The following is a 14,798-nucleotide window of genomic DNA, read 5'->3' as shown; positions in this document are numbered from 1 at the left end:
GGGAATGAGTTCATTATGAATGTCTGTAATAAATATTGGCAGTCCATGATTTTGGGACAAGTTGTCCAGAAAAAAGAAAAATTCTGGTTGGCAACCCTGGCTTGAGAAGGGGTTAGGTTGAGAATTTGGCACGGGGAGGGGGCTCTGCTTCAATTTTCACCTCAGGCAGCAATACGGCTAGGTGCACTCCTGACAATGGATGTCTGTAACACTGTTTGTGCCGATGGCGATTTGAATCAACTTTTAGCACAATTTCTGACTAGGCGCGCTCACATTAGTAAATGTGGACCTCTATGTCTAACATCTGGTACAGTTATAACCAGTCTAGGCAATCAGCCATCTCTCTCCTGTCCTGATGGTTTTCTGTAATGTATCAGTAAATGTATCTGCCTGAAGTGCAGACTCTTTAGATCAGAATTTTGCATAGGCTGTATGAACAACAGTACTGAAACAAATCATATGCAGATTGTATCTGATGCAATGTGTTTCTATTCCTCCTCTCTCGATATCATCTTTCCCCCCCCCCCCGTCGCAGCTAGTGACAGTATTGAAGTCTATATCATCTCCACAGTAGCATTGCACTGGCTGCCAGTTGCCTGTGAAATCTGAGACCAGGGAGGGCTGTCCTGCCTTATCCCAGCCTCTTGCACTGTGCAGTGTGGTGACACATTCACACACAATCTGTCCTCGCAACTTCAGGGACAGTGCCCTGCTACACTACATCGAAGCCTAGGTGACTGGCACTAATCCTAGGCTGTAGTGGGCTCACAAGGATCTCTCTGCATGGCCAGACTGCCTTTACCAGAGCACAACTTCATCTCACTGACAAGACCTATCTATCTGATTGCACCCTTGCCTTGTGGATTGCTATAACTAGACTGGATTTACTCATCATAGAGATTATTTGCCGCTCTTGGATCTGATCTGTTGTTGGAAAGGGTAAGTATTTCTTCTTCTCTTTCTCTGCCTAGAAATTGCTTCTTTAATTCTTGATGCTGAAAGTTATTCTGCTATCCTAGGAAGGAGCAGCTGTCTTGTGGAATGTGCCTGGGTGACTGGGGACTCTGTTCTCCCACAGGGTTAGTGAAAGGTCTACAAAGGTCTGGTGTGAATTCAACTGTCATTGGGTAGACATCATGCCCATTGCGTCAGTCCTGACTTCACAAGGATTATGCGTTGTAAAGGTTTTTGCCTGCCCTATAGGATTAAGATCATAGATATTTTTTTTCTAAAAGAAACAGGCTGCATGCTTGTGATGTAAAGGATACCCTGAGTTAAGTTCGCAGCTGCTACTTGTATCTATAAAGAATCTGAGTAGACATCAACCTACATGATGTTCTTATATTTCACAAATTGTCAGGATAAGTTTCGGCTTTTATTTTTAAAACTGTTCATGTGCTTTGTATTTGGAATTGACAGTATTTGGGACCACCGGTGACATTTAGACCAGTAATGTTGTTGGTTTGCAGTCTGGTTTATTGCATTTGGAAATGATGGTTCCTAAAAAGTTCCATATAAACAATGTTTGCATGCAATCTAATATCTAGGAGAAAGACATTGGGGGACATTTATAAAGCATGTTGTGCCAGAATTATTGCGTAAGATTTCCCCCCCCCAAAAAAAGGCGTTTTAATTTGCACCAAATATAACAACTGTTTTCTCCAGAATTTTCACCATAAAGAATGCAAAAAGAAATGAGTTATAAATGTCAAAGTGGGCGGGGCTACCACATTGGCGCATACTACCCCTCATTTATCATCCTCTTATCTGCAGAAATGGCTCAAATTGTTGCAGACAATTAGGCCAGCTTATGTGGAGGTGTTTTGTGTAAAAAGTCGCATTCATGGCATAAAGATGCGACTTTTAGTCAAAAAGTCGCATTTATGAAAAGAAAAAACAACCTGTTGTGGGAACAAGTGATAGGTAAGTAATAAAACAGGATAATAGAAATGAGCTAAACGGCAGGGTTTCTTAAATAAATTGTCATTCAACAAAAACAAAACAATGACAAAAACGTCCCGAGTCTGGGACAAAAGTCGCAATTTACCACCGGAAATGTCGCCAATATGCTTCAAAAGTCGCAAATATGTTTCAAAAGTCGCAAGTGTCGTCTGGACAGGGGGTGGCTGAAATGGTGCATTTCAGTTTTGAAAAGTCTCATTTTAGTGCTATTGGTGTTGTCGCAAATCAAGAGAAATAGGCGGAAAATCAAGTTGATATTTAAAAAAGTCATTTTTTACAAGCTGCATGTGCCTTTTGATATATGAGGTGAAACAAATCACCAGTTTTGATTTGTAATGTTAGTATGTTTTTGGCGCAAATTATGCCATTATTGATAAATGACCCCCATTGAGTTGAATTCAATAATAGGGTCCTGAATAGTTAGGGCTCTTTCACACAAGCAAGTTTTCGGACCGGATGTTATGCGTGTAGTGAACACACAGCCTCCGGACTGAATCCTGACCCATTTGTCACGCATCATCTCTGCATTCAGGAAAAATTGCACATTCTATATTGTGCATGTTACACGCAGTCCTGGCCCCATAGAAATGAATGGGGCTTGTGTGAAAAACAGAAGGCACCCGGATGCAATGCATCTGTCACTGATGGTTACTAGGAGATTGTTGTTTAGTTTTTTTTTTCACAAGCGTTAAAAATGCATGCAGTCCAGATGGAAAAAATGCACACACTGAACAAAAGCACAGAAAAATAATTGGATGCAAAACCATCAATTTTTTTCCTGAACAGATCCTGACACATTCCATATCGCCCCTGTGAAAGAGGCCTTAAATTTAGCCTTGATATAATATGCTTGCAGCTATGTTAGTGCATCACCAGTTATGGAGACATATGACCTCAGACTAGCACTTTGCCCCATTGTCTAAAAGAGAAAGTGGTAGTCTGAGAAATTCCCATAGACATCAGAAGAGCCTAGTGAATAGAATACTCCACACTGGTAAAGAATGTGCTTTCACAAAGTAAGGCCACATGCACATTACCGTATTTTCGGTCCGTGGGCCCATTCATTTCTATGAGGCTGAAAAAAGTTGAACAAAATGTAAAAATTATTGTAATATTACTCATATCAGTTAGTTACTTTCTGTGAAGTATCACTGTGCTTTCAGCAAACTTCTTATATGTTATAGGGATCAATCAAAAGTTTTAATCGGTGGGGGTCTGAGCGCTGAGACCCCCACAATCTCTAGAACAAGGGGAGAGAAGCGCTTGCTTAGTGCGTTCTCTCTCTTCATTGCAGGACAGGAAGTGAGATAGATTCAATACAAAGTCTATGGACCCATCTCGTGTCCGTCTTATGCAACAAGGAGAGACAGCACGCTATGTGAGCATTCCTCTCCCCTTGTTCTAGAGATTGTGAGGGTCTCAGCATGAAATCCCCACTGATCTAAATGTTTGATATGTCCATATAACTTATGAAAAGTTTTCTGAAAGCACAGTGACCCTTTAAAGGGGTTTTCCATGTTGAACAATGACTTTTTGATAAGGATCCTCTATTAAAAAAATAAGATTACAGTGCGTCCTGCTACTAACACCCTCTGCTACCTGCAGTAATCTATGTGGGAACCCAGCAGCAAGCATTCTGTAGTACCCCGCAGGTGAAATGAAACGTTACTTACTTCTGATTAAAATCTATGGTCTGTCAATCTAGTGCTGAGTCCTCCAAACTTATTGATGCTAGAGATGTCTTTTGTCACCTCTTTCTACTGTGGGGATTCACTCTGGTAGGCAGGTTAGTGGACGCAGTATAGAGGCAACAACAAAGTCTTTGAATTAAACAGTCCAGTATTTATTCACACATTAAGTAAATGACAAAACAAAAAGTCTGCTTCAAGGAAAACAGTCACCTTGTGATTCTGGTGTTCGTTCACACCATGCGGCAAAAAATAAGTCCTTGGACAAAGCCGAATCCACGTGCTTTCACACCAACAAGGTAGCAGGCCTCAATCCAGGCCTAAACTCCCAGGTCCCAACACAGAGACTGACAGAGATCCACTGTCAGAGAGGAGTAATGCACTCACAGCTGACACTGCTGGCTGTTTTTTTTTATAGGCCAGTCAAGACTCGGCCTGGAACGTGGGGAGAAGTCACCCACCTATCACTTTGGCTATTCCCAGTAAGAGACGTCCCAGATCAGCTATGCATCCATACTAAAATAGCAAAGTGTCAATCAGCATTAGCTGCCGCTGACACCTGAAAATACCGGCTCTTACTTCACCGAGGCCAGGAACCTCGGTGACACATACCTTCCGTCAACGACGGACCCTTGCGCCTTCCTATACTACTCATACAGTATCTCACAAAAGTGAGTACACCCCCAACATTTTTGTAAATGCTTTATTATATCTTTTCATAGGACAGCGCTGAATATATGACATTTTGATACAATGTACAGTAGTCAGTGCACAGCTTGTATAACAGTGTAAATTTGGTGTGCCCTCAAAAAAACTCAACACACAGCCATTAATGTCTAAACCACTGGCAACAAAAGTGAGTACACCCCTAAGTGAAAATGGCCAAATTGTGCCCAACGTGTCAATATCAAGACCTTGTGCTCCTCCACCTTCTGTTTGAGGAGGCCCCACAGATGCTCAATAGGATTTAGGTCTGGAGACATGCTTGTCCAGTCCAGCATCTTTACCCTTAGTTTCTTTAGCAAGGCAATGGTCGTCTTGGAGGTGTGTTTGGGGTCGTTATCATGTTGGAATAATGGCCTGCGGGCCAGTTTCCAAAGGGAGGGGATCCTGCTCTGCTTCAGTATGTCACAGAACATGTTGGCATTCACGGTTCCCTCAATGAACTGTAGCTCCCCACAGCCGGCAGCACTCATGCAGCCTCAAACCATGACACTGCCACCACCATGCTTGACTGTAGGCAAGACACACGTGTCTTTGTACTCCTCACCTAGTTGCCGCGACACACGCTTGACACTATCTGAACCAAATACGTTTATCTTAGTCTCATCAGACCACAGGACATGATTCCAGTAATCCATGTCCTTAGTCTGCTTGTCTTCAGCAAACTGCGGGCATTTTTGTGCATCATCTTTAGAAGAGGCTTCCTACTGGGACAACAACCATGCAGATCAATTTGATGCAGTGTGCGGTGTGTGTTTTGAGCACTGACAGGCTGACCCTCCACCCCTTTAACCTCTGCTGGTAGCACTCATACGTCTACTTTGAAAAGACTACCTCTGGATATGACGCTAAGCTTGTGCACTCAACTTCTTTGGTTCACAATGGTGAGGCCTGTTCTAAGTGGAACTTGTCTTGTTAAACTGCTGTATGGTCTTGGTCACCTAGCTGCAGCTCAGTTTCAGAGTGTTGTGTTGTAGAGCATTACTATGAGGTGCCATGTTGAACTTCCAGTGACCAGTACGAGAGAGTGTGAGAGTGATAACACCAAATTTAACACACCTGCTCCCCTTTCACACCTGATACCTTGTAACACTAATGAGTTACATGTCACCAGGGAGTTAAAATGGCTAATTTGGCACAATTTGGCCATTTTCACTTAAGGGTGTACTCACTTTTGTTGCCAGTGGTTTAGACATTAATGGTTGTGTATTAAGTTATTTTGAGTGCACACCAAATTTAGATTATACAAGCTGTGCACTAACTACTTTACATTGTATCAGTGTCATATCTTCAGTGTTGTGCCATGAAAAGATAAAATAAAATAGTTACAAAATGTGAGGGGTGTACTCACTTTTGTGAGATTCTGTGCATACATAGAGATACATGTACCTAAAATATCCTAAAGTATGTTGTCTAAAGAGCAGTCTATGGACAAGCATATATCAGTTAACACCCCTGTAGCATTTACCGCTAAGATCACCACCTAGGTAACAAAATGGTAAAGCAGAAGTATTTGAACACCCTGCGATTTTGCAAATTCTCCCACTTAGAAATAGGAGGGATCTGAAATTCACATTATAGGTGCATTCCCAGACAGAATAAAAAAAAAAAAAAAAGGAAAACACATTGTATGATTTTTAAAGAATGTATTTGTCTTGCACTGCTGAACATACAGTGGATATAAAAAGTCTACACACCCCTGTTAAAATGTCAGGTTTCTGTGCTGTAAAAAAAATTAGACAAAGATAAATCATTTCAGAACTTTTTCCACCTTTAATGTGACCTATAAACTGTACCACTCAATTGAAAAACAAACTGAAAACTTTTAGGTGGAGGGAGGAAAACAAAAAAGGAAAATAATATGGTAGCATAGGTGTGGACACCCTCTTATAACTGGGGATGTAGCTGTGTTCAGAATTAAGCAATCACATTAAAAATCATGTTAAATAGGAGTCAGCATACACCTGCCATCATTTAAAGTGCCTCTGATTAACCCCAAATAAAGTTCAGCTGCTCTAGTTTGTCTTTCCCAAAATTTTCTTAGTCGTGGTCCACAGAGAGCTTCCAAAGCATCAGAGGGATCTCATTGTTAAAAGGCATCAGTCAGAAGAAGGGTACAAAATAATTTCCAAGGCATTAGATATACCATGGAACACAGTGAATACAGTCATCATCAAGTGGAGAGAATATGGCACAACAGTGACATTACCAAGAACTGGACGTCCCTCCAAAATTGATGAAAAGACGAGAAGAAAACTGGTCTGGGAGGCTACCAAGAGGCCTACAGCAACATTAAAGGAGCTGCAGGAATATATGGCAAGTACTGGCTGTGTGGTACATGTGACAACAATCTCCTGTATTCTTCATATGTCTGGGCTACAGTATAGAGTAGAGTGGCAAGACGAAAGCCTTTTCTTACGAAGAAAAACATCCAAGCCAGGCTACATTTTGTAAAAACACATCTGAATTCTCCCAAAAGCATGTGGCAAAAGGTGTTATGGTCTGATGAAACCAAGGTTGAACTTTTTGGCCATAATTCCAAAAGATATGTTTGGCGCAAAAACAACACTGCACATCACCAAAAGAACACCATACCCACAGTGAAGCATGGTGGTGGCAGCATCATGCTTTGGGGCTGTTTTTCTTCAGCTGGAACTGGGACCTTAGTTAAGCTAGAGAGAATTATGAACAGTTCCAAATACCAGTCAATATTGGCACAAAACCTTCAGGCTTCTGCTAGAAAGCTGAACATGAAGAGGAACTTCATCTTTCAGCATAATAACGACCCAAAGCATACATCCAAATCAACAAAGGAATGGCTTCACCAGAAGATTAAAGTTTTGGAATGGCCCAGACAGAGCCCAGACCTGAATCCGATTGAAAATCTGTGGGGTGATTTGAAGAGAGCTGTGCACAGAAGATGCCCTCACAATCTGACAGATTTGGAGTGTTTTTGCAAAGAAGAGTGGGCAAATCTTGTCAAGTCAATGTGCCAAATGTGCCATGCTGATAGACTCATACCCAAAAATACTGAGTGCTGTAATAAAATCAAAAGGTGCTTCAACAAAGTATTAGCTTAAGGGTGTGCACACTTATGCAACCATATTATTTTATTTTAATATTTTTTCTTCCCTCTACCTAAAAGATTTCAGTTTGTTTTTCAATTGAGTTGTACAGTTTATAGGTCACATTAAAGGTGGAAAAAGTTCTGGAATGATTTATCTTTGTCTAATTTTTTTACATTACAGAAACCTGACATTTTAACATCCATTTTATATCCATTGTAAGTATTTGAACACCTGAGAAACAGCAAGAATTCTGGCTATCAAAGACCTGTTACTGTGCCTTTAAAAAGTCCACCTCTACTCCACTCATTATTCTAACTTAGTAGCACCTGTCAGAGCTCTTTAAAGACACCTGTCCACCCCACAGTCAGTCAGACACCAACTACTACCATGGGCAAGACCAAAGAGCTGTCAAAAGACACCATAGACAAAATTGTGGACCTGCACAAGGGTAGAAAGGGCTACGGGGCAATGGCCAAGCAGCTTGGTGAAAATACTGTTGGAGCAATTGTTAGAAAATGAAAGAGGCTAAAGATGACTGTCAGTCTCCCTCGGACTGGGGTTCCATGCAAGATCTCACCTCGTGGGGCATCACTGATGATAAGAAAGGTGAGGAATCAGCCCAGAACTACAAGGGAGGAGCTGGTCAATGACATGAAGAGAGCTGGGACCACAGTTTCAAAGGTCACTGTCGGTAGAACACTACGCCGTCACGGTTTCAAATCATGCATTGCACGGAAGGTTCCCCTGCTCAAGTCATCACGTGTCCAGGCCCGTCTAAAGTTTGCCAATGACCATCTGGATGATCCAGAGGAGGCATGGGAGCAAGTCATGTGGTCAGATGAGACCAAAGTAGAACTTTTCGGTCTAAACTTCACTCGTCGTGTTTGGAGGAAAAAGAAGCATGAGTTGCATCCCAAGAACACCATCCCTACTGTGAAGCATGGTGGTGGTAACATCATGCTATGGGAGTGCTTTTCTGAGATGGGGACAGGACGAGTGCACTGTATTATAGAGAGGATGAATGGGGCCATTTATTGTGAGATTTAGAGCAACTACCTCCTTCCCTCAGTCAGAGCTTTGAAGATGGATTACCAAGGAGTGGCTCCGTAAGAAGCATATCAAGGTTCTGGATTGGCCTAGCCAATCTCCAGACCTAAATCCAATAGAACATCTTTGGAAGGAGCTGAAACTCCATGTTGCTCAGCGACAGCCACGAAATCTGACAGATCTAGAGGAGTGGGCCAAAATCCCTGTTGCAGTGTGTGCAAACCTGGTCAAGAACTACAGGAAGCGTTTGACCTCTGTAATTGCAAACAAAGGCTTCTGTACCAAATATTAAATACTGATTTTCTCAGGTGTTCAAATACTTATGTTCAGCAGTGCAAGACAAATAAATTCTTTAAAAATCATACAATGTGATTTCCTGAATTATTATTATTTTTTTTATTCTGTCTCTCAGAGTAGGAATGCACCTACAATGTGAATTTCAGACCCCTCCATTATTTCTAAGTGGGAGAACTTACAAAATCGCAGGGTGTTCAAATACTTATGTTCCTCACTGTATAATAAATGGTAATATTCGAACACTATAAATGTTCACAATCATTTAGGATGTATAATTATGCTCCATTTACATGCAGCAATTGAGCACACAATTGTCAAGAAGGAACCATTCCTTCGCAACAATTGGCTGCTTGTTAGTGGAGGCTAAGCGCTGCTACTGCTATAGCTTGTTCACATGCGGCTGCATTGGTTCTGGGCAGTAGAGTGCTGTGGAAATAGTATAATTTGCTGGCCAGAAAGGATAATTTAGGTGTCAGCATGAACGATGGCTTCATCCAATGAATGAACGCTTCGCTCATTCATCGGGTGATCTGTGGCATCTTTAGATGGAAAGACAATCGGTAACGAGCACTCGTAGGAATGTTCAACCCTGATAACCTGCCCGACAATCGTAAACCCGCTTTTAGTTCTGTTAGTTCTCTTTATAGTAATGACACTGTGTAATAGTGTTGAGCGCGAATATTTCGAAAAGCAAATTTTTATCGCAAATATTTAGAATATAGTGCTATATATTCGTAATGACTAATAATATTTTGTTTTTTGTTTGTTTTTTAACACAGTACACATCAGGTGATCATCCCTCCCTTCTTCTAGCTTGTGGGCCAATGAGAAGTCTTTGTCACAACTTAGAAACATCCCTAGCAACCAATAGAAAAGTTGCCTACCCCACGCCAGTATTTTGCGCGCATTACATGAATAATACATTGCCGATTTTTGCAATCAAGAATATAATCTCGAATTCGCGAATATATGATGGATATTCTACAAAATATTTGCGAAATATCGCGAATTCGAATATTGCCCCTGCCGCTCATCACTTCTGTGTAACACAATTTTTGTTTCTGGTAGTAAGTAGTAGAAGATCCCGCTACCCACGGTACTGTACTTTTTTTTTACCATAGTCTCAAACAGCTTCACATAGTTTTCTACCTTGTGATTGCCCAGGAAGCCTTGAATCACTGCAACAAATGTGTTCCTATCACTTTCTCTTTACTAGTGAGTTTTATGGGTAATTCCTTTCACTACAGGAGCACTTTTTGTACCCATGACTTTTTGTGTATAAAAATTAAATTGTCCCATTTCTTATTGAAAATAAACATATTAAAAAAAAAAAATTCTGAATCTGAATAATGGAAATGTTGTATGATTTTGAGACATAACCAACTGGGAAGTACCACTTATGAGCAAAGAACAAAAACAAAATTGTTAGGCTGGGTTCACATCTGTGGCATGCTTGTCCGGATGCCTGATCTGGCACTACGTTTTTTGGCCATTTGAAACCCGACTTTATGGTGGAAAAGCGGCCGGATCACAGCCAGATCCTATTATAGTCAATGGGGATCTATTGTCGTATATGGCAATGCTGAACAGGCTACGAGATTCCAAACACTACTGTAAATGTAGCGGTACCCAATAAATCAGATGTTTGATAGAAGTACGAGTGATTCTAAATTACTTTCTGCATGAGAAGTGATAGCAATAGGGCCATTATACAAATATATCATATGTGGGTATGACAAATACACTAATAACCCCGATAAGAGTAAAAGCACTCTGTCACCAATGATAAAAATTGAAATACATCTTTATTACTAATATATCAAAGTATTAGCTAAAATATACATAATAGTAATTTAAAAGACATGATTTTGTACTGGAAAGATCATACCAACTGTAATAAGTATCAATAATGCGCCAAATTTACATAGCAGGATACCCTAGTAATATTACTAAAGATGAACGAAGTTTACAAAAATTTGATTTGGCTGCTTCGCTGAATTTCACAAAGTAATCTGGTTCATGACAAATAATTACTTCGTCTACGAAGCGCCGTTCTTTGTAAGTATCGTGCGCAATGACGGGGAACGGTGATTGCACTGCCTCCCGTAATTGAACCCCGCAGATGCCACGTTCATCACGAATCACGGCATCTGAGATAAAAAATTAGGCTTTCAGTGGTCAACCTTTTAAAAAAAATAAAAATAATAGTTACCTTATCCATTTGAGCTCGAAGAGGCCACTGTGGCCATCTTGATTGAAGATCCTGCGCAAAATCTTGTGCGCTGCGTAATGACGTCATCACGCTGGCCGGTGTAGTGAAGTCATATGCCATTGCGCAAGAGATTTCACTTGGAACCTTCAACCAAGATGGCTGCGGCAGCCTCTTCGCACTAAAGTGGATGAGTTGAGTATGATTTTTATTTTATTTTTTATTTCAGTGAAAATTGATTTGTTACCACAAAGCACAAGGGAAATTGGCTTTGCGGCGAATTGAATTTTCCATGAAATTTGAATCAAAGTCTACTTCAGATACTTCAATTCTCTCAACACTAAATATTACCAAGCATAAACATTGCTGTTTGTGCTGCGGCCTGGGAGGAGCGCAGCTTTTGATGGGAATGGTAGTGACTTTGGCTACGATACTTATTCACAGTGACAATCCTCACATCGATGCTCCTTAAGGCCAGGGTAGTGATAGGAGGGCGCACCCTTTCCTCCGTTGGGGCACATCCTAATGTTGGGACCCCTACCCGATGGTAGTCAGTGTGCCCTTGGTGTTATGAGTGTTGTACGTGTGCAAAGCAGGAGATGTAAGTGCTGTGGCCGACGAATGTTGCTGTAAAAGATAAATGCCTCTCTTTACTAAAGTGCAGAATGGGAGTTGTAGTACATTCAATCAGTGATATCAAGGCACAGTTCCAAGGCAAGTTACAGTGCAGTCTCTTCCCAATAGCTGTACCAATAAAACTTGACCTAATACCACAACAAAATCAATAATTATATCTGACTAGATACATAGAAATACAAAAATTAATGGGTGACCTCAATTAAGACTTAACTTTTATTACACACTTAAAATGTTTACCCAAATAAAAGCAGTTGATGAACCAACAAAGTGCTCAACACAATATAACACACTGTAGTGTGGGTGCAAAAAATAGTAGTGTTAGTAGTGTGGGTGCATGAAAATACAATATCAATTTATTAAACTTGATTTGAGGACATTACATGATAGGACAAACAAAACAAGTGCAGGGACAAGGCGACATCACCAGAGGAGGACACACTGGCAACAATTCATACTGCTCCACACAATAGTAAGAAAGAATAATAATAAAGTGCAAGTGCAATTCAATCAATACAATCAAACATCAAGGCAGAATGTATTACCCATGCTGTGCCTCCTTTCCAATAGCTGTATATAAACAAATGGCAACAATGATAATAGGAGTAGTAGTCCCTGAGTTCTCTCTGAAGCTGAGTTTCTCACTAGCCGAATAGCTGCTGTCTCTCTTTCTCTCTCTCGCTAAACTAAAACTGAAGAGGCTGATTCAGTCCTGATTAGAAAACCCATCCCTGAGAGGTAAAAGCTAATTCCCTCTGCTGAGGAAGTCCATAAATAAATAAACAGTGCCACCTACAGACAGCTTTTATGAATACATAAGAATCATGATACAAAACATGAACAGATTAAATAACACCAAAATAGTACTCTCTTCTAGGGTACTGCAGTTCCACGCAGAACAAGGTAGATACCAACACCCTGACGTACGGTACGTTTCTTCAATGTGTATTGTGGGAAGCTGATAATCCAAATCATAGTGCTGTCAATGATCGTATGAAGAGAGGAGGGGCTTAGATGCTGAACATGAGGTCAGCAAAGCATCACTATTTTTACTTTCTGCCACAGGCAATCAGTTCTCGCACATGCTCAAGGGTGTTGTCCCACATTTATTATAGCAACTGAGCTATTCAGTAAAATATTCATGTATAGCATTACCTGCTGTTTGGTAATTTCCTTATTTCTCTGATCACATCAATAACATCACTGAGCTGGACACACATCCTCAGTTGCATTCTTCAACTACAATCAACTGAATCTACTTTTAGAATATTTGACAATTACATGAAGAGAGGTGCAGCAGAAAGGTCCTACTCACTGAGCTGCAAGAGAAAGAACACACCGTGTGAAGAACACATCCCCTGAGCTCCCAGCTTGAAATAAATCAGAGCAATTGGAGCAATGAATAGGGAGACCATCGGATCTATGCGAGGTCCAGAGCTGGTTCTTAGCTTTGTTATCAAAAGATAGTCATGTACTATATGAGGTCTACATATTACGTCACAGTAATAATACAATTGGTCACCAGATGTCTGCATAATCTCAGTGTAATATATATATGTATTAAGTCAGATTGCCTGGATTTGTGGGAGGGGCTGAGGTCCGCCTCCAGCCTATTTAGGGCACTCCCCTTACCTGGCTCCTGCATCATTGAGGTCTGAGCTTTTGAGAGAGGAGGTCGCTTGTGGAGTGTCTGGAGAGTTGCCTGCGAGTCGCTGAATTTCTGGGAGTTTTTCGTTGCCATCAGTTCTGGATTTGGAGCATTTCGGTTCTATTTTTCCAGCTTTACTCAGGTTCACTGTGGGTCACGTTTGCCCGTTAAACTGCGAGTCATCCATACGGTGCAGCCGGGGCCTCACGGTTGCCCCCTGTACCGGTTCATTTCATTTCATCATACGCTGCACCAATGTCACTGTTTTCTCGTACAAGTCACCAGTATTTCATTTCTGTCACGCCTTGTTCATGCACAAATTTGTCTACACCGTACCACTATTCCGGTCAGCACCCCTGCGGCAGGCATGCAGTCGTTCCTGGGCAATCCCCCATTTCTGTTCATTTCATTTCACCAAACGCTGCACTAATGTCACAGCTTTCTCGCCCAGGTCACCAGCATTTCATTTCTGTCATGTCTTGTTCATACATAAATTTATCTGCACCGTATCACCACTCCAGTCAACACCCCTGCGGCATGCAGGCAGTGGTTTTCTGAGTCATCCATACGGTACAGCCGGGGCCTCACGGTTGCCCCCTGTACCGGTTCATTCATTTCATCATACGCTGCACCAATGTCATGGTTTCTCATACAAGTCACCAGTTTTCATTTCTGCCACGCCTTGTTCATGCGCAATTTGTCCACACCGTACTACGATTCCGGTTAACACCTCTGCAACATGCGGCAATGGTTTCTGGCCTAATCCCCCATTTCTGTTTCATTTCATTTCATGGACGCTGCGCTAATGTCACGGATTTCTCACAGTCACCAGCATCTCATTTTGTCATGTCTTGTTCAAGCAATCCCACAGAAACAACACTGCGGTAAGCACCCCTGTGGTTCCAGGCTCGTTCCCCATTTCTTTTTCAGTCCATATCACCCCACAATCACCCACATTCATGCCCCCCCCCTCCTCATGTTCATGTGCACGGCTGCAGGAGCACAAATGCGTATGAGTCATTCATACGGTACAGGCAGGGCCTCACGGTTGCCCCTGTACCGGTTCATTTCATTTCATCAATGCGCACCATATCACGGTTTTCATACAAGTCACCAGCATTCATTTCTGTCACACCTGTTTCATGCGTATTTATTCACAAACCGCACCACCATTCCGGTCAACAGCTCTGGCAGCATGCGGCCAATGGTTCCTGGATTAAATCCCCCTTTTCTGTTGTTCTTTTCACACACACTGCACCCATGTCACGGCTTCTCGCAGCAATCACCGGCAGCTCATTGCTCATGCCTATTCTGGCGTCTCCCCACAGGACCGTCACTCCGGTCAGCTCCCTGATGGTTCCAGCCCCATTCCCCCTTTCTGGTTTATTTCATTTCACCCCTCAACATCCAACATTCATGCCCTCCTCCCCCCCTCCCTCCCCTCCTCGTATTCATGTACACAGCACAGGGGCCAGCTGCGGTACACCCGGCACACCCCCCATTCATTTCAACCTCCACTG

The 14,798-nt window shown here is 41.9% G+C and overlaps 1 protein-coding gene across 2 annotated transcripts in view; it reads left to right on the top strand.

The window, feature by feature from the left end:
* The first annotated feature begins 539 nt into the window (after positions 1 to 539).
* ARHGAP24 (Rho GTPase activating protein 24) overlaps positions 540 to 14,798 on the top strand; it is a 748,539-nt gene continuing 734,280 nt past the window's right edge. For both annotated transcript variants that reach the window (XM_040417986.1, XM_040417985.1), the window contains exon 1: positions 540 to 939. The gene's annotated coding sequence lies outside the window, so the exon portion shown is untranslated. The remainder of the gene's footprint in view (positions 940 to 14,798) is intronic.

The sequence above is a fragment of the Bufo bufo genome, chromosome 2 (genome assembly GCF_905171765.1).
Source record: "Bufo bufo chromosome 2, aBufBuf1.1, whole genome shotgun sequence".
In the NCBI taxonomy this organism is placed as follows: domain Eukaryota; kingdom Metazoa; phylum Chordata; class Amphibia; order Anura; family Bufonidae; genus Bufo; species Bufo bufo.
This window is presented reverse-complemented; position numbering and strand designations above follow the sequence as displayed.